The following is a 24,880-nucleotide window of genomic DNA, read 5'->3' on the forward strand; positions in this document are numbered from 1 at the left end:
TGTGTGTGTGTGTGTGTGTACACTAGGTCAGATTTAATGACTAATATTAATGACAAGTGCAATCACTGTATTTAGAACATATGAGCATATCAAAGTATCACATGCACCACCTACCTTGTATTTTGTCTGTCCAACACTGGAATGACTTACAAGAGCAGAAGTCATGATTTTTTGCACTCTGTTCAAAATGCAAAATTGCCCACTCCTAAAATACAAAATTAAGTTAATAGTAAGGAAAATCACATCTACCAGTAGGCATGTTTAGTGCTAAAGCTTCAATATGCCCGTTAGCATTATAGAAACAGATTGCTATGCTTACTAAGCAATTACATTGATTACTTTAATGAAAATTATTTGAATTGCACACACATACATATAGTATATGTTACTTTGTAATTCTGTAAAGCATATTATGTCAACAAAACTAAGAGAATATTAACTATAAGAATGTAAGAATATTACAGTGACAAAATAATAATAAAACATTTTGAAAATATGAATGTATATTTCAACCACTTGATGCATGTACTAAAATTATTGGAAGTTGAGATCATAAAAATGATCTGCTTAAGACTGAAATTAGTTATGCTGATTAGAGGGTAATGACAGTAGATAGTGCATTAATGACATTTGCTTTGCCAAGGCTGGGGAGTATTACATTTGCTTGAAACTCATTTCCCTGGCTTATCATTATATGTCAGTTAAATAAAACTTTTCATTTAATTGAAGGAAGACATAATGCAGATGGATTCCCCTTATATGTAAGGTACAGCTAGTCCAGATTTAGTTATAATATGAGCAGGGGAGACAGACATAGCTCTCTAGATGGACTGTGTGGGGGAGAGAGGTACAGCCCATACATCAGAAATCACTTACAAGAAAAAAGGTTGTTTGAAATTAACTATTATCTGTTTTGTAATGAAAAGCCCAATTGAATAAATGGAATTTAAGGAAATTACAAACTTCCCATTGTGCTACACTTACTTTTGCAGCAATTAAGCAGAAATGAATAATTAGGCTAACTTCTGTTGGAAAAAAAATATCTGGCAATCACCAATTTTCTCAAAGCACATTTATTCAAGCACAGGATACAGGGCTTTAATAATCACTAGGTCTTTGATTTAATTGCCCTGGATAAAATGAAATGACTTTTACCAAACAGGCAACAGTGAGACAAAGCATATTTACTATTCAGTTGTACTCCACATATATAAACCATGATGCAATGCATGTAATGCAGCTGAAGAAGTGATGTATAGCAGGAGCCCATTTGTTGCACTCATCCTGAGTAAGTGATGGATAACAAGCACATGAGGCCAGATTCCATAAAGTTCATGGAAGCTATTTGCATACAGCACAGAACACTGAAGGAAGATTTCAGCACACTGGCTGCAGAAGTGATTTCTGAAAACATCACATGAAAACATCACATGACATAGCAACAGCACAAATCAGCAAACACTGAAAAAACAGCCTTGAACCAAAGACAGCCACTGGAAAACCAACCTTTAATATAATGACCAAACGTAAAAACATACTAAAATCCACTAGTTAAACGCTTCATCCCAAAGCTTAGAGGGACTTCATCAGAACTGAATGTTGCATAAAAAAATACATTATAAAGCTTTTCACTCATTACTTAATAGCACTCAATTATGTCAATTAAAACCTCCAATTAAAATGACACACCCAAAAAGAAAACATCAACCCTCTATGTGCCTTAATTTTAAAACACGGTTAATATTTAGGTTTTCATTAAGCCCTGAATAAACAAAGGCATTCAAGTGAAGCTGCCATTTTAATTCACAAACACCTAGATGAGCTGATAATATTTTTCCTTGTATGTCCTTAATTTGCTGAACCACTGCAAAATAAAATCTATGTCCCTGAAATTCACTTATGTTTACACAAAGCATTTGTGAGTTTACCCTTCTTTATATCTGAAAGGTGCTCATAAATTCTCTCACAAAATCTTCTTATAGTTTTTTCTATATAAAATACAGGACAGTATAAACACTTAGCAATGTATACAACATTTTTCATTTTGCAATTGAAATGATCCCTAATTTGCATTTTATTTTGTCCAATCTTTAAAACTTCATTAGTAGTCATAATATATGGCCATTTACTGTACCTACCACATTTGAAATTACCCAATGGTTTACTACTGGATCATTTATGACAATTATAATTAATCTCTAACAAGTTCTTAAAAGACAAATCTCTTTTCTAAACTGTGTTAGGAACCATACCTAACAATTCACTAATTCCTTTATCAAGATATAAAGATACAAAAATGCCCAGTTTTTCTTCACAGCATTAACAATTTTTCTGCTGTGTCTATTATAGCTGGTGATGAAAGAAAAATTTCCATTAAATGTACCACTAACATGAGTACTACCACATGCATTGCTGTTCCCAAAATTATTGTTATCCATATCTAAAGGGGGCATATGGAGACAAAGAATAGGTTTATAAACACCTGTTTCTCTTTTATAAACCACCTCTTGACATTCTTTTTGAAGAAGGCCTTCAGGATAACCCCTTTTCCTAAACATACTAAACATAAATTCAATTTCAATCAGAAAATCAGAATCTTTGGTAGTCATTCTCGCTGCCCTAACCAGTTGCCCCTTCACTACCGACCTTTTTTGATGGAAAGGGTGACAGCTCGAAAAATCAACTGGTTGGTAACTGGTTAGGGCAGCATTTCTAATTTCAACAGTTTATAGTGTGGCATTTCAGCAAAAGCCACTAGGTTGACTGCAACTATAATAACCAAGAAATTTAGCACATTTTAGATTGACTTGATGGCATACACTTCAGGTGGCTTATCTCTTGAATGAGAAAGTCAATGTGTCTTGGAAGTTGGGAACAGTTCACATAGCCAACACTTTATAGCTAAAAGCAAGTGTCAGCTTAGGAACTAGCAGTCAGTCAGATCAGGGAATAGCTGGTGCTGCTGTTCCTGAGAATAAGAATCTACCTCCTATCCTTTCATCAATTCCTTTTATTTTAAATTGCCCTAACAACATAAGAACTCCACAATGGCAGAACAAGGGGAAAACACAACAAATAGGGGGGAAACAAGAGGAAAATTAATTGAACATACAGAAATTCAAGCTTAGTAGTATAGCTTTGAACAATCATCTTTTGATCCTTACAAATGTTTTTTCGTTTTGTTCCCATGCAACCAGCAAATATTACTAAAGTGATGACTGATTTTAAACTGTATGTTCAGAAGTTAAACCTGCAGTATGTATTACATGACATCTCTCAGTCTGGCAAAAAATGGAGCAGTTTACCCGTAAACGTACTTACAACCTTTCTCTCTATAATACCATTCAAACTTTTAATGACATTTATTTTTTTACTCAAATGATTTTTAATTTGATGAAATAACACAATAATGTAATACATTCATAACATTCAATAACTATTTACAGTATTTACATTCAGCCTGACAGAAATGATTCAAATAAAAACATTTGTAGTTAAATAATAAGTTAATATATAAATTATGATAGGAAGAGTTTGGTTCCATCTGTAGGGTATCAATCAAATTCAAAACATTCCTCCATGGACTATTAACCAATGGCTTAGGAAAAGTTCTTAACTCTTTAGTTCTTTGCTCCATTAGTATGCATTTCTTCAGTGATTATAGAAATTCCTCCATTGTGGTTGCTACATTAGAGTTCCATCTTCTAGTTATACTTTTTCTGGCTATTGCTAACATTGTCCACATCAAATACAGGTCGTCTTTCTTCATATTATTACTATTAACAACATTCAATAAAATTAAAGACTTTGTCAAAACAAATATATCAGTATAGATAGCTTGAAGAAATTTGTTAATCTCATTCCAATATGGTTTAATATTAGTGCAGTCATAAAAAATATGAGACCAGTCAGCATTAGTGGACAGATGACATCTCCAACATAACTTGCTGAAGGGTTAATTTTTGAGAGTTTCTCAGGTGTCAAAAAGGATATGTGTAGAAATTTCCTATAAGGAAATCCTCCAGAATTGTGAGTAATAAGTTAGTTTAACTAAAAATAAAATGTTTTATCTTCCATTGATAATAATAATTGAAACCCTTTAGTTGGGTATTGCCAGTAAGAATCTTTAGAAGCTGTCTTATAGACAATTAAAGTGTTATAAAGATATTATAATTCATTCTTAACATTGATATATTATTATACAGAATTCCAAAAACCCAGTTTATAATTTTTGGTATGGTTTTGAAGGATGAGTTATGTATTATTCTACACAGATCCTTAGTGTATGCTGTGACACTTTGAAGAATCAACCAGTCATTAGGGGATAGGCCATAGGTTGACAATATACTTTGTGTGTTCAAAGCTTGTTGGTTTTTAATACATTGCAACCAACAAAATAGGCTATTATTTTCCCATAAACCAAAAATCTCTCTATGTGTTTTATCAGGGAAATCCCTTGTAATAGTAAACTGTAGTAAAACCTATGCCACAGTTTTATATCTAAAGTTGTGCTAATGAATTTTCTAAACACATCAAACATATTGTTTGTTAGTGTTAGTTTAGTTAATTTTGTTGTACTATACTATAAATTTAAACTTAAATAGTGCCATATCTTATTATCTTTGTCAGTTACCAAAGCATTCGTTGATAGACAATTTTCATTCATTAGTATAACTGTTTCTGAATGGAAGAGTATCTAGGATTCATCAAATCCATCACTATTTTAATTATAGATGCCTTTATACAAGTTTCAATCTCTGGGGATTTTAACCTCCCCCCCATTTCCATTTTCTGATATGAGGAGAATATGCCACGCTGTTTCTTTTGGGGTATCATAGAAATTTCATCAGAGTTGACATGATTTCTTTAAGGATTTTCTTTCCTGGTGGAAGTATAAGGGCTTGTGCTATATATAACATTTTAGGTAACAAAACAATTTTTATCAGTTGTAACCTATCATCAAATGTTATAAATAAATGATTCCATATGCTTATTAATGTCTTGATTAAGGCCATGGCTTTAGCATAGTTAAGCTATAAGGTTTCCTCCATATTCTTGCCTAGGACTATTCCTAAATAGTCTAGAGTTGAAACTTGGTTCCCAATAATATGATTAACTGGAACCTTTATGTTCTGTTTTTATTTAATAATAAATATTTTGATTTAGATTTGTTGAAGGAGAGTCCTGAGATTTTTTGGAAATTTGTTGTTACTATATCCACTTCACCTAACACTTCCTTAGAGTTGGGTAAGGTAAGTAAGACATCATCAACAAACATCATTATTTTAGAAATATATTGGTCATATATTTATACCTTTTATCTTTGGGTTATTATGTATTAAAATGGCAAGTATTTATATGGCCAGAGCAAATAGGATAGAGGACATGGGACATCCTTGTCTAGTACCTCTTGCGATTTGGATTGTTTTGGAAGTAAAGGGACCTAATTTGACATATGCTAGATTATTTTCATAGATTTTCTTTATCATTGTTATAAAAAAGTGGGGAATCAAATAACTGTAAGACTTTAAATAAATAACCCCAATTTAAGGAGTCAAAGGTCTTTTGAATATCTAGACCTATTAACAATGTTTCATGGTTTCCTCTATTGAGGTAATCTAGCAGAGTTAATACTCTTTTAATATATCCTGTGTATGCCTGTTATGTATGAAATCAGTTTGGTCTTCATTAATTATTTTAGATATGGGCATTTTCAATCTATTGACCATAATTGACATAAATAGTTTATAATCATTATTCAACAAAGCAATTGGTGTATATGAGTTGCAATGATTAGGGTCCTTATTCTTGTTTAATATAGGGGAAATTAGAGAATATCTCCAAGAAGAAGGAATATTGCTAATGTTTGAACTTCAAAAAAGGTTTTATGTAGGAGAGAGAGTATAGAAGAATGGAACAATCTATAAATTTTGATAATTAAGCTATCTATCCCAGGTGCTTTGTTAGACTTACTTCCTTTAATCCCATCTATAATTTCCTTTTGAGAAATAAGTTTTTGTAGATCTAACTTAAGTTCCTCAGGAATTCTTGTTATGTTGCGAACTATATTCTCTAACTTCTCACATTCATTTTTACTTATTTTATCTTTACGATTCTCTGCATAATGATAATTAAAAGCCTCCAGAATGTCCCCTATGTCCAAGACTTTTTTTCCTTTTCCCTTCATGAAAGATACTATCAATGTTATTAATTTTTGATTATATCTTAACTTTCATAGATAGGTTATGATGATGCTTAGGAGAGGTAGCATAAGAATTGAATTTAAGTTTTTCCATAGCTAAATTAGTTTTATGGGATACTATTTCATTGTATTTCTTATTTGCTTCTTCTATTTTCCTCTTATTATCTGCAGCAATCACATTTTTATTAGATTTAAGAGATAATATTTGATTTTGGAGTTGCTGTAACTCTGAGTCCCATTCTTTAATTTTATTTTTGTACCAGCTAATGATTTTACCATATAGATAGGCCTTAAGAGAATCCCAAACCATAACTGTGTTTGCTTCAGGTTTATAATTAATCTCTAAGAAAAGCTGAAGTTCAGAAGTTATCCAAGATTCAAAGTCTTTTAATTTTTGTGATATATGAAGGAATCCTTGAAGTAATAACTAACTGATTGAATTCCAAGTGTACTGTTAACAGCAAGAAATTATGATCTGAAAACAGACAAGGTTGTATTGAAAAATTCAAGATTTTAGAATAAAGATCTTGTGAGATATAAATTTTATCTATTCTAGTTTGGGTACCATGTCTATAGTCCTGGTGTGAGAATAGTAAAGAATTTGGTCAGAATAGATCTCCTATTGGTAGTTTCTGTAATATCTGTGATACAATTGAAATCACCTTCCAGCATAATAATGCCTTTAGAAGTAGTTGTAATAAAGTCTAAATGTTTCTTAGCTAGTCCAACCCCCATACACAGGAACCAATATAAATTAATCAGGGTCCAAATTCTATTATTAAACTTAAGTGTAACTAAGGCCATGAGTCCATCATTATCTACATGTTTGTAAATGATTTGGGGATTTAAGAAAGTTTTTTTCTATAGAATTGTTACTCCTCTGGTCTTATTTTTATAATAAGATTGAGCAAGTATTGTGCATTCCTTAGGGTCCCACATAAATGTGTCATTTATTTTAAAATGTGTCTCTTGGAGAAAAACTACTTGAGCCTTGTTTAGTTTAAGATACCTTAGTAGGTTGAGTCTCTTATATGGGTTGTTTAAGCCATTAGTATTTACGGATATCAAAGTTATATCTATATCAGAATTCTTTAAAGATAACAAATAATAAAGGAATTTGTATTAATAAAATCCTGTATACATAATACTCTTCCTGAATAGACAATAGAATGTCAATTGTTGTATTTCTATTTATCTCAATCCAAATAACTTTTCCCATGAAAGATAAAAGTAAAACAATTGTGTCAGGCATTTCAAAACAAATAAAACAGTTAAATAATAAAAAATAGCATATTTCACTCTGTTATAAACTTTAATACACCCTATACATGGAATGAGATACATTCCTAGTCTAGCAAACAAAACTAAATTTGCTAGACTACCTATCCCAACCATCAACCTTTGTTGGTTCGAACCCATGAAAACAAAGTAAAAAATGGAGAATATATTATAAATTAAGAGAAAAATAGTAGCGATAAACAACTATTTATATATTAATTCCAGTTAGGTTTTAGAAATGAGTTACATACATTATTATTAGAAACATTAAACATTTATACAGTAATTATTCACTAAGGAAGCAAGAGACATATTAGGATATATATAATCTGAATTTAGTGCTTAATAGACTAAGGAAACATTAGCTTTATTAACAATTTAAATGATTACCCAAAATAACTAAGCATGTCTTCTGTATTTGTTCTAATAAAAACTTCAAACTGGCAGAACAAATCAAAGAATCATTTAGCATTTGTATTTACTTGCCCTCTGAATAAATCTTATCACTCCCACTAAATAAAAACTTCACGAGAATTGAGTGTTTGCACATAGTGAGTGTGTGTCATTAAAAGATGTTAACATAGATTTTTAGAAATATTCCATAAGACATTATTTGTCCTTAATTAACTCTTAAACATTTAGAATAGCAGATGTTTAAATAACTGATTAAAATCAATAATAATAAACTGGCATCTGTTAAAATGACAAAAATTAGTAAAGAACGTTATTTGTATAAAACTTACTATGGATAACAGGACTTAAAAGTGAATGACTCAAAGACAAAATTAAGATAGAGATAGCTGTAAATATCTACCATAGTAATAGGGTAATACTGAAACTCATAACTTGTTTGTTGTGTTATCACAAGCCATAGATATTACTGAGCTCTTTCCCTGTCATAAAGTGCTAATATACTAAAAAACATGACTTTATAATAACTGAAAACATGACATCTGAAATATAAATAATATCTAGGATACAATAAGGAAATCAACATATTAAATGCAAAGTAATTATAGTTCAATGAAAATTATTCATACATATATTTGCTAGGATTTAATATGGCATTTGAGTATCCTTACAGTTATTACCATTAGTCATAAGCATTTCCTGTAAATGTATAAGCCTATACTAAACACTTGCTAACTGCATAGAAAAGTTATTGGTACTTTTCCGTTAAAACCCTACCAGTTCGCACTGTTCTATTTTGCCGGTATTTAAGCAGTTGACGTGCAAAACAAGAACTAAGTGTGCTTCTTTTTTATGACTAGTTCTCCTAGACCCTATTTGTACAGGTACTTCTTACCTGGTGAGTAGTATCCCCCGTGATGTTTCATTTACAAAGTGCCTGGAAGATTTTCATTGCTGAGTAAAGATGAACTTCCTGTATTTACAGAGCCCTGTATGTGTGTTTCAGCCTGTTCGGAAGGCAGCAACCAGGGCACTGAGGGAATAGACTTTTAAGTTTTACATGGTGATGTGAATTATTTTATTGTTTCAGTCATACCACCATTTTATTGTTATAGTTACCAACATTTCTTCATTTGCATTTATTCTGTCAAAATTCTAGGCTTATAAAACCTCTTCATTTATTTGTAATAATCCCACCACTTCATCATGTCACTCAGGTTTTGCATTTCGGTAAGTCTTGCGTATGAACAATTTGTCATTGTTCATGTTGCTGCCTTTTGCCTGGTTTTACCATTAAGTAAATGAAAATGGAAATGCTCGTGATTGCAATAATGAGGCGCATGTTATGGAAATGCAGTATCCACCAGCAGTGAAAGACTAAAACACAACTGAATGATGTTCTTTGGTCTGCAGACATTAAAAAGAAGCTACTCTATGTAGTTCTTTTAACAATAAACATTTCTCAGTCCTGAATGAATGACTAAATACCAGCAAAACACAGCAGTGCCACCAGCGAGAAGATGTGGTAGGAGTTTAATGGAAAAGTACCAAGTTATTTATAAAGATCTATTTATAAAAAACTCTAGTATATTCACTAGAAATAGTGGCTATAATTAACTGTTTACATGAAAAAATAACATTTCTGTATGTATTTGATCACAAAATATAGTCACTATTATAAAAGGGAACCATGAATATGTTTGCAGACAGTGTAGCTCATAATTCTTGTAAAAGAAGGCTACTATGCTATATTAACCAATCGGAGACTTGACATTCACAATTAGGCTTGCATATACACATTAGATGTAATGTAATCTGATATGCATGCATAGAATGCATGATGTTATGAGCTAAGTAAGAAAGCTTCACTTCTTAGATCTCAAACTGACTTTTTCCCGCCCAGCACACTACACATACAGTTTCCTGACCTTACTTTAACTGTCACAAAGTCTGCTTATTTATAGTAATAAATGCAAAGTTCACCTGTCAGATACTTCCAAACAGGAAAATAACATTCAATGCCAATGAGAGAGAAAACGGTACTTTAACATTAAACTCTAGAGGAAACATAACTTGTAACCATTTAAAAACCTTGTGACATAAAACATACAAGCATCATACCTCCCAACTGTCCCGAATTACTTGGTTTTTACCGAGTTTTGGGGTCCAAATAATGGGGTGCCACGATTCCTGAGTGGCACCCCTTCGTTTCCAATTTTTTTTCTTTATTTTGTCATTTTTTTTTTATTTTTCGCGCTTTGTGAGCTGACGTCATCACGTGTGTGATGACGTCAGCTCATCAGGGCTACCAGCCTGTCAGAATTAAGCTTGGCAGATGTAGTTCCGGTTCAAATGTTTTCAGAGCGAGCGGGAACAGCAAGTATGAAGGCAAATAGAAAGGATTTATTTTATTTAGGCTCGCAAAATGGATTTACTCACTCCTGGGGATTTATTTTATTTAGATTCGCCGAAACGGATTCCTGGCTGTAGTTTCATGCTCGCGCCAAAAGAAACAGATTTACTCGCTCCTGGCTGTGAATGGAGAAGTAAGTGTATGCAGAAAGGATTTAATTTAGGATTTACATCTACAAGGGACTACTTCTTTATTCAGATTTTAGATTTTATTTATTGGTGACAGATTGACAAGTATTGTGCCTAGAAATATACTGCTGTATAAGGCGATAGGCTGCCAAAATTGTGTTTTTAGTCTTTCTTAGGATAAGTCTAGAATGCTAAACAAAGAGCTCAAGTGAACAGGTTTTTGACTTTAAATGGTTGAATTACAAAGCAAAAATAATAGATACATCTGACAACTGTGACATACTCCACTCAGCAAATCAAAATACTCTTAGGCTGCAGACCCACCCTTAAGCTTATTTAGCCTTTCCTACCATTTCGATTATTTTTTAAATAAAGGCAGAACACAAAATAAAACTCTACTGAGAACCAGTGTAACCGAACAAGATATTAATGTATGAAAAGAGCCTTTTAAAAAGAAGACTGCAGATTCTCAACATCATATTAAATGGTCATAAAACATGGATGCATAAAAATGGTCATCATAATAATTAATGTCACTAACTGTGACTTTATGAGCTGAGTGAGTGAGTATCGAAAAAAAAAACTGTAAAAAAAAAAAGTAAATAAATAAAAATAAACCTGAACCAGCAAAACATTCAGCAGTTGCAGGGGACTTGCCATTTCCCTTCCCCATGCTAATCAAGGCTCTTAAGTCATGCTTAGCAAATGTGAGGGAAAAAATAATAATGATGATAATAATAAAGTAATCTAACAAAATCTGCAGCAGCAGTCGCAAGACAAGGATTTATTCCTGTTGCCTTCACTAACTGCTGTGATAAAATAAAAACAAAACAAGCAAACTCAAGTAAATTCAAGTGTGTGTGTGTGTGTGTGTGTGTGTGTGTGTGTGTGTGTGTAACAATATAGGAGAAAAAATCTGAAATGTTCTGAGCTAGTATTCCTAACATTATGAGCTAGAATTCAACTTATTCACCGAATCACCATTAACTTCGTTATGCAAGATTTCAAGCCCATCATTTTCAAACAATAATCTAAGTGGCCCGTTTATGACTTCTGCCACTTTCATTGTTCAATATTTTCCTGAAAAGTGATTTTATGCACACTGAAATCACCATTTCACATTGATTTGAGTAATTAGAATGCCATACTTTGGCAAGTGAGTAGTAAGCAGATGGATATTATACAGCTTTACCAAAAAAAATTGACACCTAGTGAAACTATGAGCCTAGATTTCACACAATGAATGTTCACAGATGGATCTATTCTACCAATACCAAGCCTGAAAATTTATCCAAAATGTTTCAACATATTGCAGCATTGTAAACCTTATCTCTAGCTCTATTTTTTTTATAATTAAATGAAACAAAAACAAGTGATTTGACAACTGTATCTCTTGACTGAGAGTCACTAGTCACAACCCAGTGACTAAACACTCTCAAGCAGTCAGTTTCACTGGGAAGAGACACCACTGTTTCATGAATTCCTGTTCCCCACAGACTAACATTAAAAGCACATTACTGCCTATAAGTAAGGTTGCCACCTATCATGTTTTTTTTCAAAGACAGTTCAGAAAATTTCAGACTGATCCAGTAATGTTAATTTGGAAATAGCCTTACAAACACCAGTGTTTTGTTTGCCACATCAAACAGGATACCAGTATTTGTAAAGTCTTTGACTCCAAACACTAGTTTTCTTACAAGGGTCGGTGCAACCCAGTTATATATATAAGTAGTTAAACAAAAAATAAAACAAGGGAGAAAAAAGATACCCAGCCACAGTGATGACCAAAACTGTATAACAAACTGGGCTGGGAGAGCATGTAGCTGGTGGCATAAAGGATAGAGCAAAGTGAGACACAAACCTTTTTCTGCTTTTTGTCTTTTCAATTGCTGGCAACCCTGCCTAGAAGTGTGAATGCAAGACAGCTGTTAGCCAAGTTACATCAGGAAATATATTCAAGAAGAAAGCTTTACGAATATTTCATTTGGAGAATAATATGAATATCATCCATTGGTTGAATCTAAATTCTGTATTTCTCTACAGAATATTGAATCAAATTTGAAATAGAACTTTCCAGGTGTAAGAGTTTGGGCTTTTAACTGTAATGTGTGTGCTGATGTGTTTACTTCTTTCATTTAATTATACACCTGTTTGCTGACACTGACTAGTGTGCTATTGCGTTTTAAGATAATATAGAATATGTTAATAGGATCATAGGTTCCTAGGGTAATGGCCCTAGGGCCTTTGCAAGCCTTGCCATGGAAAAAAAACATTTGCCCTAGTTGACCATAGTTATATGGTCATTGTTAGCAGAGCGATTCCATGATCAGCACCGACTGCTCTTGTCCATGAGGGACATAGGTCTGCCATATTTTGGTTGTCTGTTCTTCAGTTTGCGTTTGAAAGTTGGTATCCCAAAATTCCATTGTAGTGGGTGGAGTTACATAACTGTGTATGCAAATTAGATGTTAATCAGCGTACAGATTTATACCTATTTTTCATGGGCCTTGTCCAGATTTTTGATGTTTCCAGGTTGAGAGGTATGACAAGCATATAACTGTCAGAGACCCAATTATGTCAAAAGCCGATAAACAGCTTTTTGTTCACATAGGTACCAATATATATTCTGAAATAATCAGAAGTTATAAATATTAAAAAAAAAACTAGTTAATATTTACTAAATCATAGATATGTCGTTATTTCATGTATCCAAAACAGTTTTGATAAATAATCTAAGCAGTAACTATCCATGTGTAATAACTCAGAAAAACATTTAGCAGGGCAAAGGGCTATATAATATTTGAAATAAAGCATGTCATCTTAAGGTCATAAAAACAAAGATAGCTTACTGTTCAGTTATATCACTCAATAAACCAGTAATATTATACTAATATACTAAAAGCATAAACAGTTATTTAATTTTTATATGAACAAATAAAAAAATATAGAAATGAAAAAAAAAACAAAAAGAGAAAGAAAAACAATAAGAAAGATATTGTCATGTCATACTTTACTTAAAGATGTAGCAAGTATAAAACAAATTAAAGTCCAGTTGCAGTAGATGCTTTGAGAGATTTAGTGGGAACAGCAATCTTTGACTCAGTTTTTTGTTTTTCTTTTTAACATCAGTCCAAGAAGATTTATCAGTAACTCTCTTCAGAGATGCAGATGACCATTCCATATCTTCAGGTAAGGAAATAGTGTTATTGCTTTTAATAAAGGCATTGGCTTCCTCTAGGGCATTAAATGATCTCATTTCATTCTGATATAGAAATATTATTCTGGCAGGAAAGACAAGCTGAGTTTTGATGTTATTGTGCTTTAACAGTTTTATTAATGGCCAAGCTTTTTTTCCTCTGTTACAAATCCCTGGTAGAATAGTCATTATCAAACCTAATTGGGTTTTGATTACATTTTAATGGACTTTTCCTCCAGGCAGATTTTAGGACCAGCTCCTTGTCCAAATAAGATAGAAATGTTATGACTATTGATCTGGGAGGAGTAGAGGGGGATGTTGACACTGACTTTCCTAAAGCTCTATGAGCCCTTTCAATACCAAAGGACAGACCCTCATTTAAATCTAAAATCTCAGGAATTCAGGTATTCAGGAAAGGAATGATATCTTCTCTTTCAGCTCTCTCAGGGATGCCAAAAATCCTTATATTGGACCTTATCTCCCTGTTTTCCAGGTCATCCACTTTATTGAGAAGCTATATGTTTTGTTTGGTGAGAAAATCTTTCTGGCTTTCTTCTTCCTTCAGTCTTCCATCAAGATCATTCAGGGATGCTTCTAAGTGTGTTATTCTGGATTGATACTGCTGTATAAGTTCCTTGAGATAATCTGTTTGTTTCTGACAATTTTCCTTGAGGTTTTGTAAATTCTCCTTAAAATCATCTATTTTTACTGAGAGTTCTTGTAGAGCAGATGTCACAAGCTGCATTTCTTTTTTTTTAAAGCCATGTCAGAATGAGAAGTCTTTGATGTGCACATCTCCACAAATTATATATTCTCCTTTATAATTTGACAGGAAAATACTTTCCTAAGTTCACAAAAGTTACTAATAATATAGTTTATACTTTCATCTATCAATTCAAAGTATTTTTGCTAAAATAAAATAAGTTATTTCCTACTTTTTATATTAGCTTCATGGAGCTCTGAAAAACTGTTGCTATCAGTTGGCCATCTTGGCTCTGCCCCTTTCAATGACATTTATGAGGAAGATATAAGAAGGAAGTTGGGCAAGAGATCAAAAGTTCATAATTTAACATCAGAAGAAAAAATTGCTTTGAAAGAACTTTCTGCTAGTAACGAAATATGGGTTATTAGAGCTGATGAATGGGTATGCCAGTCACTATTAATAATGTTGATTACAACCTAGCTGTTCAAAAGCTCTTTAGAGACTACAAATGTTATGAGGAAATTATGGTTGAGAGAATAAAAAGGGGCTTTACACTGACACAATTTATTTTGTTCTTTTGTGTCAATGAAATGTTGATCATGAGGTATGCACATGTTTGTGGGTTGATCAGCCCAAAATGGCCAGGTTGTTTGGCATACCTAAAATACACAAGAACAGGTTTAACCTTTCTGGCCAGTAGCTGTGGCAGATGATTACAAAACTGAAGCAATATCTGTTTTTTAGACCACCATTTAAATCTGGTTCTTCAAAGGTTTGAATTGTACCTGAAAGACTCTTGGTACTTGTTAGAGCTATTAAGAGACATTAAGAGCATTGACTACAACTGTGTTTTTGTTTCATTTGATGTAGTTTCCTTATATACACCTATACAACAAGACTCAGGCATTGATTTTCTAAAAAGTTATCTTTCTAAGTGTACAAATTTTGACAACACTTTGATAGGTATTATTCAAGCCTTATTGGAAGCGGTTTTAGAAAATAGCTTTTTCACATTCAAAGGCAGATGCTACAAATGAAAAACAGGGGTTTCCATGGGGGTGAGAGTTGCCCCTGTATTTACAAACTTGGTAATGGTGTGGTGAGAGCAAGTTTATCTTAACCCCCCTTGTTTGAAAAAGTAGTTTACTATAGATGATGTACTAATGACTTGATTTTGTTGTGGAAAGGAGCAAACATAGAACTACAACAGATGTTTGATTTCATTAATTCCAACTCATAGTAAATTGATTTACTATGAGTGGGTGTGGGGAGGTTTATTTTTTGGATATCACAGATTTTTAGAAGATGGTGACAAATATTTTGCAAGTAAAATATTCAGGAAAGAAACATTTGTAAATCAATACTTGCATAAAAGGAGCCAACACCCAACACCCCTTCCACATGAAGAAAGGGGTAGTAAAAGGACAATTTATCAGATTAAGTAGACTTACTAGCTAGGAAGATATTTTTGAGTTAGAAGTACAATTTTTAAAATTGTTATTCATTCAAAAAGGATACAATATTTATTGGCTACAAGCAAAATGTTTTTGCTTAGATCAAATAAAGCAAAAACAATCTTACATAAACATCAACAAGAAACTGTTTTGCAGAGGGGTAATGAGTTGATGTCCAAAAAACACACAATTGGTTAAATATAAAGGAGCCTTCCCTCATCCAATTTCTAGTGATATGTATTTGTGAAAATACATACTTAAGGATAGCTGGAAGATCATTTTAGGGAATGGAATCTTTAGCCAAACTTGTGGGTGACAGCCCTTTGTTTACTTATAAAAGAATGCACAACATAAAATCAATATTAGAATACCATCAAATCATATTGCTGGAAGCTCACAGTATATCAAGCACATTTAATTGTGGTGGATGTAAGCAGTATCAACTTCTTTCTAATACATTTAAGGTTTTTTTGTAGGCACTGAACCTAAATATTTGGGCTAAGAACAGTTACAATTGCAATTCACAAGGAGTGGTGTATTTGGCATCTTGTGATTCTTGCCTGGGATTTTATGTTGGAAAGACCATAAGAAAACTGCCAAGAAGGATCTAGGAACATACTTTGGCTATTACAAATAAAGACATGAGCAATTCCTTAGCCAAATACTCCCTAAATTGTAATTTTAAGAAATTCCATTTCTTTTGCACTAGATGGCATGAGTCAGAAATAATTTGCTATCAATTATAATGTTTGACTTGAATGTCATGAATCCTGATGGCAAATTAGACTGCAAGCAGACTAACCATCTGTTCTTTATGAGTCAGTGAAACTCAAATGTTTCCTGTTAGAGCAACCGCTTTCAATGGCTAATATTGCTGAAAAAGTATATATCGATTAATATTCATAGTTTAAAGTTTATTTATTATTATGTTTTATATTTTATTTACTTACTGGAAAATTATTAATTAATCAAGTTTTAAACAAATGATTATTGATTCTGAAACAATTTTAAACTTAGAAATGTTGTTTAGTACATTGTATCTTTAAGTGTATAAAGAAAGAAAGAACCATATAATTGGTTCACAAAGATCATGTGAATTTTTTGGCCTTCTTTTTAAAGTTTGTTTTGTGTATTTGGTTTTAACTCTGATGAAGTTCTTGTGTGATTAAAAAGATCAAAAGCACTTAGTTAAAGTTAGAAATCAGTGTTTGGGTTTCCTTTTATGCTTGCTTGTGTAAGATTGTTTAGTAGTTCATTGTTTTTTAATTCTAAGCCAGTTTTGCTGTTTAATACATATCAGTAACATAATCTCTCCAGTAAGCTTAAGGACAACTACAGAACGGTACCTTAACACCATTTATGTAAAAATATGCTAACTCTCACTTATGGATTCCAGCAGAAATCGTAATTTTTCTAATTAAAAATTTCATAAAGGAGAAGGGTAGTCATGGCCACAGCACCTTAGCTAACAATAGCTAACAATGGGTGCAGGACATTTTAATACACACACCCAAGGAAAGTGAGACATGGAAAGGAAGATGTGTGGTATGTATAAAGAAGATGGACACACAAACAGATAAAGGAATAGGAAAATTGGAAGGAAAGTCAGAGGGGCATTGGCAATTTTTTTTAAGAAAAATGCCAATCTGCACAAGCATCCAAAAACACAGGATACAAACATGTTATAGCAAAAACATCCAAGATGTTGAAAGATGCAATACCAATGATGAACTAAAGGATGTGCCACAGTCTGCAAATGACAGTGTCAACACTGACACAGCAGAGATGCATTCAATTTGTGAATAAACAGGCTATGTACAAAAGATTTGTCATTGGGAAGAACATCCATATATACAAATGTACAAGCACATGGATTACAGGCAACAATCAACACACTACAAGATTGTATGCAAAACATCCACCTCAATTTGTGACAGATACACAAACCCAAATGCAATTTAGGTTGTGGCCTCCATTTCAAAAACTATCTGCAAAAACATGGTTTGATGCTAAATGATATTTTAACATATTTTGATGTGAATCAGACTGTTAAGCACAAGTATGGTTTGATTATTGCACTTACCTTACTGATGCATGATGGGTATTCAGTCATTATAAGCAATATGCACGATAATGTAAAAAATGCAGCCCTGTAACAAGGATCAGATGTACTTTATTTAACAAAACAGAAACAATTAAACAACATACCTCTCTCGTTCCACTGTTCCATAAGTCTGTACATCTGCTTGATGCACACGGCAAGATTCTGGGTCTGATCTTCATCACATGAAAAAAGAAAAGAGCAACTATGAATGATGTAGTCTTCACATATCAGAGATATACATTGCTCAGATCAGGTTCTAGAAAACTTACTTTTTAAGAACATCAGATCATCAGCATCCACATTTTGTAATGTTACATACAGGCTTTTATACCTTTGAACATGGATTGAGGACATGAGATTCAAACTTGCAGCTCTAACATACATCCAAACTCTAATCTTGCCACCTACCTGCCTAGTTAATTCTTAATTAAAATTCCATGCCGTGAATGCAGTGAAAAGACTTGAAATTATGATATCACCTGGATGGAGAATAATGATGTCATACTATAGTATCCTTAGAATTGAAAGAGTAGCTAAATGTAAAGGTGGTATTGCCATATTATTTAAAGAAAATCTTAGTTTGGTACACCTCAACCCTACCCCAACTGATATCCCTAACCTTGAAATTTTGATAGCATGCCTTGAACTTAATAACCACAAGTCCATTATTTTTATAGCTTCCTACCCCCCCCCCGGAAAAAAAAACTCCAGAATATAGAAAACATCCTAGAATGGACCTCTACAAACTTCACTCATGAAACTATAATGCTAGGAGACTTCAATCTTGACTGGACTACCTGCTCTTCTAATACCCCTTCAAATTTCATTAATCTTTAAAATTTCTCTCAAAGAAGCAACCTCCTCACATGCATTGCCAACCACTCCAAGAGACAATCCACACTAGACTGGATTTTAACTAACAAGCCCAATATTATATCTGACACTGGTGTCTCCCTGACACACTAAGCGATCACTTCCATACCTACTTGTTTAGAAAGCATTTCCAGAATATCTCCAATATTTAATTTCACTACATTCGCAACAAAAAACATTTCTCTCCTTCATTATTTAACTCTCAGCTTCTACAATATGATTGGACACCTTTGAAACATCTACCAATTCAGTACATCAATACCTCCTCCCTTCAAATACTTAATGAACTAGCCCCCATAAGAAAAATATGCACCAACTCTAACAGACTTTCATGGCTATCAAAAGACATACTTCATTTACTAAAACAAAGAGATAGAGCCTAGTCTCACTGTCAAAGTAGTAAGATGAAAGAAAACCTCACTACCTACCAGCAACTTAGAAATCAATCTAAAAATCTAATTAAACAGGTCAAAAAACCTACTTCCAAGCAAAACATCTAAAATACCAGAACAATCCCAAAAGATTCTAGAAGACAATTAATCTCCTTCTCAACCCAGGAAAGCCCACTAACCCAGCCCTAACACTGACCAATCAAAAAGAGTTCATAGCCACTCAATTTAACTTTCACTTTATTAACTCAATTACCTTCCTACTTTGCAACATCCACAGTACAACTCCTACAATACCTCAGACTCCTGACAAAAACACTACCTTTCTCCAACTTAAACCAATTTAAACCAACTATATTAGAACTCTTATTTCCAAATTAAAAACTTGCACACTAGCCACTGACCAGATACCTGGTGAATTTCTTCAACTAGCTGCTTCTTCCATAGCTTACCCTATATCTAATCAACCATTCTATATCTGAATAGTATGTACCATCCCTTTGGAAAATATCCAACATAATACCCTTACATAAAGGTGGCCACTCAACTGATATGTCCAACTATAGACTCATATCCATTCTGTCCCCACTTGCCAAAAATCTTAGAAAAATGTATACACAAAGAGATATTAGACCATTTCCTGACCAATAATCTACTATCCGAAACACAACATGGCTTCCGGCCCAAGCATAGCACCAGTACAGCACTCATCAGCTTTATGGACACTGTATACCAGCTTAAAAACAACTAGTATCTGCTACCTTCCTAGACAAGTCAAAAACATTTGACACTGTGTCACATCAAATGCTTCTAAACAAACTAGCCATCTACCACTGCAGCTCTGAAATACTAAAATGGTTTCATAACTACCTGACTGACAGAAAACAAGCCACTCTATGGGAAAATAAGCTCTCGTCTCAGCTCCCTGTGAGAGTTGGGGTACCACAAGGCTCAATCCTTGGTCCACCCCTGTTCACTATTTTTACTAATGACCTTCACATTGCAGCTAACCCAGCCTCAATTGTACAACATGCCGATGATGCTTCCCTGATCTGCTCTGCCACCACTATCAAAGAGCTCCAACCCTGATCTGCTCTGCCACCACTATCAAAGAGCTCCAACCCTGATCTGCTCTGCCACTACTATCAAAGAGCTCCAACCCTGATCTGCTCTGCCACCACTATCAAAGAGCTCCAACCCTGATATGCTCTGCCACCACTATCAAAGAGCTCCAACCCTGATCTGCTCTGCCACCACTATCAAAGAGCTCCAACCCTGATCTGCTCTGCCACCACTATCAAAGAGCTCCAACCCTGATCTGCTCTGCCACCACTATCAAAGAGCTCCAACCCTGATCTGCTCTGCCACCACTATCAAAGAGCTCCAACCCTGATCTGCTCTGCCACCACTATCAAAGAGCTCCAGATAAAACTCAAGCAGCCCTCTGCAGTATAGAAAATGATCTAACTTTCCATCAACTTATAGTTAACCCTCAAAATAAAAGCTTATGGTCTTCCACCAAAACCCAACATCTAAGAATCTACCTCCTAACTATATTTCCTCCTCCAATGGCACTAAAATAGAGCCAGTAGAACATACAAAACTTCTTGGTGTTACAATTGATAGCGGACTTAGGTTTGATAAACACCTAGCTTTAACCATAAAAAATGTGCATGCCAAACTGGGTTCATACTACAGAACAAAACCATTCATCACTGACCAAGCTAGACTCTCTTCTGCTCAGACCCATCTATTATCTTCCCTTCTATATTGCTCTCAAATATTTAAAAAACTTCACAAATCTGACCTAAATAGCCTCGAATCCTGCTATAACAAAATTGCCAAATTCGCTACAAATCAATCTTATAGAGCTCACCACTGTACTGCATTAATTCAGCTAAACTGGCTAGAGCTCCCTCATCTCCTCTCCCTGACTCAGCTACTTACCGCCCACACAGTCATATACAAACCTGACAACTGCCCAGCAATATCAAATCTAGTACAATTCTCTAGAAACCTAACATCCCTTAGATTTGCTGACAAAATATTGCTAAATGTTATTATGGCCCAAAACTCTTATGGCATCTCCTTCATCACCCATTCCATAGTCAAGCAATGGAACGCTCTTCCACAGCATATTCTCACCATCAATAACACACTTACATTTAAAAAGACCCTAAAAGAACATTTGTCTAAACATAGGCTCTGCTCCTGTACTAACCCAGGCTAAACATCTGTATCCTCCTGCTACCTACCTTTTTCAATATCACCTGGCTTTATTGAATTGTTCTCCCAAAAGAATTAAAGAAAAGAATGACGTATGGTGAACTGATATTGCTTGATATGTTTGACAATTGTCTATAATTGCTTAATATTTTTCTTAAGATTTTTTTTCACACTACTGTAAGAATTTGTAATTTGCATCCCTGTGTATGTCCTATAATAATTATTGTAACTTGCATATGGCATATGTAATTTCTATTGCAATCTGCTTTGACGTTTTTCTTTCTGACTCTCTGCTGAAAATGGGCTTCTGGCCCAGCTGGACACTACCTGGTTAACAAACAAAATACATAAATAAATAAATACATACATACATACATACATGCATACATACATACATACATAACATAGATCACAGCTTAGGATTTCAAAAAATGAACACCTGCAGACCAAGTAGGAAAGTACTTATAAGTGTACCACAGTGCATAAAAGATGATGTACACCAAGGACACAGTAAGGTATGTGGGAGAACTACATTTAAAAGATATTCCTTGGCAAAGTGCACATCACAAAGCAAATGTACACATCAATGTATCTCCCTGTTCAGCATTTCATCTGTAACTCTGACCATCTGACTTTCTCAAAAAGATAAGGATGAGGTGGTTGTTGAAGCGAATTAATAATGAATGACAAAACAACACTTGATAGTACTTTTGAAAATAATACTATATCGCACAAAACTTTGGCAGATATATAACAATCTTTGCAAGCTTTACTAAATATAAAGAGATGCTGTTAACAGACCATTACAGATTACAAATATATTTATAGGAATTCCGTGAATAACTGAGTTATTCATAACCATGCACAAAATAAATGTTAATATCAATAAGCAGTTATGTACAGAAGAATATATGACTATGTGTGAAATAAGCCAAGATAATAATTTATTGAGAGTTTCCCCTGTGTGGATTTGAACCCATAGCATGCTGGTCAGTTTCCTTAAAGTATAGTTAGCAGGCAGCATATATTTCATCTTAACAAACAGGTACTGTTTGTGTGAATTGTGTGAATTATATTTCTGCTGATAACAGATGAATACAGAAACTTTTGACACTTAGCCATTATATTTTAAAGAAAAAACAGCTATCATCACGTAACTGAAAACATATGTATAATTTGTCAGACAGGCATTTCTCTTGGCCTAAACAAATGGGACTATAGTAAGAATGTTCACTTGATTAGGTGAAATGAAGTAAAAACTTTATTTATGAGTTACTATTCAGACATATATAGCTAGAGTAGGTGACAATGTCGTACTATAACAAATAACTATGAAATGTATAGTCAGCAGCAGCCTAGGCATTATAGCTGTCAGTGATACATGACTACAGTGGTTCTGTTTGTAGAATGATGTCATTATATGTTGGAAAACAGACGTTCACCTACAAAGTTCCAAATTATTTATATCATAGACATCAGTAAATAAAAAGAATGGGAATAGAACCCATATTTGAATGGGAGGAGTCAACATATCTTCTTAATTATCCAGATGAGCTAATTGTCAGAGCAGTTACTTAATGGTCGTAAAAGCCATGTATGTGATATATTTAGGACAGAGTTATATCTCCAAATTCCAAGGAAATGAACAGCTATATCTAGGATTGTGACACTTACTGTAAGGATTCAATAGCTGTCTCCGCACCTTAGCAACCATCCGAAGAAACTCCTCTGTGTTACTCTGATGCACATTATTGTAATGGTGGCAAACCTGCACTCTAGTCTGATAGATCCCTGTATGTCATTGGTGCTCCCTCTCAATCCAGTTCGACATGTTGATTATCTTGAAGTTCCTTGGCCTGGCTCTTATCTGATGCTCCACTTCAGTGTAGATAGTCAGCATCTGTGTGGTCTACTCCTGGGTCCAAGTGGGCACCTGGACATACTGCAGCCTCTTGGGAGCAGCCATCTCAATACTCCAATGGAAAATGTAGTATAAATGGAAAAATGGAAAACTGCACACTGAGGTCCCACTGAGTTTGCAGATAGCAATGGTCTGATCTGTAAATGTATCATAATCAATATTTAAAAGTGGTGCTTATGTCATGTTATCAGATCTTTGGAAGACAATGGGTCCATGCTTCATATGGTAACCATTTATCTTTACCTACTGGATATTTGCACAGAGCACCTGCCTGTTATGCCAAGCTATTAGCTAATATACTAAATTTCGGGAAGTTACACAGAGGTGCACAAACGGAATTCCAAAACCTGGAATTTTGATTAACTTCTTAATTATATATATGGCACAAATGATACTTAAAATGGGTGCACATTAGATGCTATCACTTTCAGTAATATCTGAGTCATAATTAGCTGATAAGGTAAATTGCCACCTGCTAGCAATTCTGCTTTGGGAATTTTACCTGTGCTAACATCATTCATTCTCAAATGCACCTGCTTTGAGTTATTCTTATTGAAAATGTGTACTCTAAGACAAATGCTTGTAACTTACGGGAGATCTGTCTGATTTACTTTTATGAATATGGGTGTTGCCACCTGCATTAAGGATGTGTATTAATGTCCCATATGCAGTTGTATATACAGATTTACATAGCAAAAGTGAACAGTACATAAAGACGGATTTAGGGATCCTTAGCATGTCTTACGAGAGAGTCTTTAAACTCTGTGGTGAACATACAGAAACATAAGGATTAAAAAAGTATCTGTATGCACTATGTCTTTTAGCTGTCACAGATGTTTATTCATGGATGGTTCTTAACACAAGTGTTATAGCTACTAGCTCAATATAAAAAGTATCTGCACCCACAGTGGCCTGCTTACAGATACTAAGGGTTTCCGATGTTATCCGTAAGTTGTTCAAATGACAATTTGTAGAGCATTTTAAGGCAAAATGCAGACAGACTTCTGTGTCTTGATGCTATTATCTTTAAATTTGCATTCAACAGATATGTAACAAAAGGGGTTAGTATCCCACAAACAGCCTCTACAGATCTCATAAGTTATGTTGATTTTGCATCTGTTAGTATTATAGACATTAGTGTTTCTTTTTATATATCATATCAGCATTTCTCACAATCAGAGTTTCATAGACTTTTGCATTGCACAAGAATGAATACTTTTTATGGTGATATATGCTGTCCATGCAATCATCTTCATAACTGACCCCCCCACACACACACACAGGAATATGATGACATATTTATCACCATCTTTCAGTTGGCAAACAGACTTAGGGGTGACAATTTCTGACCACAAGAAAATTACCTCATACTAGATGCTCTACAACAACATGGACAGAGACTCCTTGTACATGCAGGGAATACATTACGGAGGAAGGAAGTTTGGGCTGACATCACCAGCATGATTAATGTGGTTGGAGGTCCCAACAGATTCCATCAGGCCTGTTGATAATGCTTCTCTGAAGTGGTTCTCTGTGCAGCCAACAGGCTACTACAGTTTGAGAGATAGAGAGATGCCACTGG

This window comes from Protopterus annectens, chromosome 5.part0, assembly GCF_019279795.1.
Source record: "Protopterus annectens isolate FY-2018-M chromosome 5.part0, PAN1.0, whole genome shotgun sequence".
In the NCBI taxonomy this organism is placed as follows: Eukaryota; Metazoa; Chordata; order Ceratodontiformes; family Protopteridae; genus Protopterus; species Protopterus annectens.